This window comes from Anopheles moucheti, chromosome 3, assembly GCF_943734755.1.
Source record: "Anopheles moucheti chromosome 3, idAnoMoucSN_F20_07, whole genome shotgun sequence".
NCBI classification, from domain to species: domain Eukaryota; kingdom Metazoa; phylum Arthropoda; class Insecta; order Diptera; family Culicidae; genus Anopheles; species Anopheles moucheti.
The window spans coordinates 29,191,154-29,193,939 of record NC_069141.1 but is presented as its reverse complement, the minus strand read 5'-3'; positions in this window follow the sequence as shown (position 1 = coordinate 29,193,939).

Here is a 2,786-nt window from a genome sequence, read left to right as displayed (position 1 = left end):
TTGCCCCATTGCACATCCTAATCAACCGCCACTTTTTTGTTTTACAAAATTTTGTTTGTTTGGTGTACCGTGTACCAAATGTCACGCGTTGGCAAAAATTTACCTTTTGTCCACTCGAATACACCGACCGGGTACCGACTAATCACCATTTAATGAGCGTTATAAAGCTGACTAACATGGGTTCGGTGTGGGTGTGTGCGTGTATGGCGCAACTATGTGTCGTACAGGAAGCGGAGATGAGAGACGGCGATGTTTAGGAAGGAGGGCATTTCCCACCTTTTGTGCCAACCGACATCCAGCGATAAACGGCAGAACGATTATTATACCGAAAAACCCTCCCCATCGTAGGCCAAATGGTGTAGGTGGGTTCGAGTTGCCCGAAGTTGATCTTTCGGTCACAGGTAATGTGGGAAGGATGTTTGGCCTTATTGTTAAGGGGTAGGTTACATAACAGTGGATCCTTTTTGCCATTGTTTTGAGGTGGACAGAACTAGCAGCAACATACACGTTTTTTATAGAGCCAAAGGAGGGAAAGATTCCAGTGGATGTGATAAGGTTGAAAAGTCACATATTTGGTGTTTGAAATGAGCGGATTTCGTGTTTGTCGAACAGTTGAAATGGGCAGTACGGCACACAGAAACAAAACAACATTAGAAATAGAATCCAAACCATACAGCCGTGCTCGTTCCACTCCAAACGACGTGTCTTATCTTGTGTTTGATGTTTTTTGTTTTGTTTGTATGTGTGTGTGTGTGTGTGTGTGTGTGTGACTGTGTTGCTTTTCTTCCTTCATCCCCGGAAGGTGTTCCAGCTTCGGTACGAAGGTGTCTATTATTTTAGACCTTTACTTCTTTTACTACCATATATACATTATCTGGCACAAAATGGTCGATCGAGCGGATGTGGCAAGATGGGAAGTTTTGTTTTTATGTGCCATACCACTACATTGTTGTGGAAGTCTGAAATTTTGATGCGTATGTGTGTATGTTTATGGTCACGATTGATATCACGAAACCCCCCTCGGGGGGCTTCATGAAATGTGTTTGAAATTCAAGCGCCTGGCAAACGGTAGCTAATTGTAATGAAGTTAGATACTTACCCTGCCCTGGGTTTTGCGCGTTTTTTTTTTTGGAATCCAAATGTTTCGGAAACATTAAAGTCCCAAAGTTAAATGGAATGTATGGGGCCAATTTTTGTTTTTGCGGAGGGTTTCCTTTTTGTTTTTATTTGCACACAGGTTTCTTATCGGTGCGTAAACACATTATTTTGACACAACCGCCTCCTCCTACGTGCCAGGTGGTGTAAAACGGTTGAAAAAAAAAAAAGATTAAAAGAGAAACATTTAAAAAGGGGAATCAAAACATAATTTTCATTGAGTAGGGATAGACATTAGAACGGTGTAATGAAGGCTTTCAGCATTATCGTACAATCTCTTATTTCGCCTTCTGTCGATAGATTAATAGCACTGCCACTTGCAGTATGTTGGAGCAGATAAATTATAAATTTTAGAAAGGTATGAGAGTTTTACAATCTTCCTTGCGAAAAGCTACCTTGCGCATTAATTTCGGTACAATAATTAAAGCCAGTTTGTTTTCTGTTTTGTCAGTCCGCTTTCTATGCGGTACCATGCGTCTCCATTAAATTTTATTTTCAAATTCCTAACACCACGTGTTCGCATTACGCAACCATGCCCAGCCCATTTTGACAGCATGTGTGTGTGTGTGCTCATGAGTTGTAATTAAAAATTTTGCAGCATTAGCAAATACGTTTCGTTGCTTAAAAAGGTCCCATATTTTGGGACAATTTATCCCACCTTTGTAAGCAGAGAATAAGGAAGGAAAATGCGACTTTGAAGCAGTAGAGCAATACAAGTAGCCGTGTCGTTTCGTTTCCCTGTTAGAGGTAGCTTTTTTTTTGTTCGGTGCTGCTTCTCCCAAAATACGGTCTCAATCTGGTGCTGATCTGTCGTTGTTCCTTTCCGGTGGCTCTCTATCTGCAGCAACACACCGGGTTTTTTAGAAGTTGGTTATTTAGCGAGGTTTTGGATGCGTTTTTTTCCTCCCCTCGTTACCCTGGGTTTCCTTTAACACAAGTGGATGGAAAATAGGATTTCCGCCTTTTAATGCGACACTCAGCTGCACTGGCTCGGTCGGAAGAAGCGAGCAACGTCCTTCTGCACTTTGCTGGACCGGATGGTGTCGAGAATGTAATAAATATGGTGATTTCATAACGGAACACAAGCAAACGAGCGCCAGTGTGTGTGTGTGTACACCGGCAGGTGTGTCAGGTGAGGTTCAGTTGAATTGCCGAAAAAAAGACCTCCTGTTAGATCTCGCAATGTACAGCATGTCCTGTACTGTGTGTATGGCTTTGAGATTAAAAGTTGTGAGTTTTATGCGACGAACTCACCAACCGGAGCAGTTCCAGTCCGCACAGCTTGCCTTTGGTTTATGAGCGTTACCACTGAGCACGGTACTAGTAGGGTTACTTAAAAGTGCAGAAAATACTGCAGAGATGCTATATTTTAGTGGTCGTTCGTACTGTTGTTGGTTGAACCCGTCGATGCAGTGGACGATTTCGTGACAATTTCGTAACTCACCGTTTCTCACGCCTCACCATACATACCGTACGCTTGCTTTGATGTTAAATTACAACCTGTGTTCACTGTTGGTAATTACTCAAGGGGCATCACCGGTACAGTGCGTGACAAAATATGTGTATATGCTTAAAAGTTCACGGTGAAGCGTCGCTAGCTATTTTAACGACCCCAAAGAGGATGTCATTGA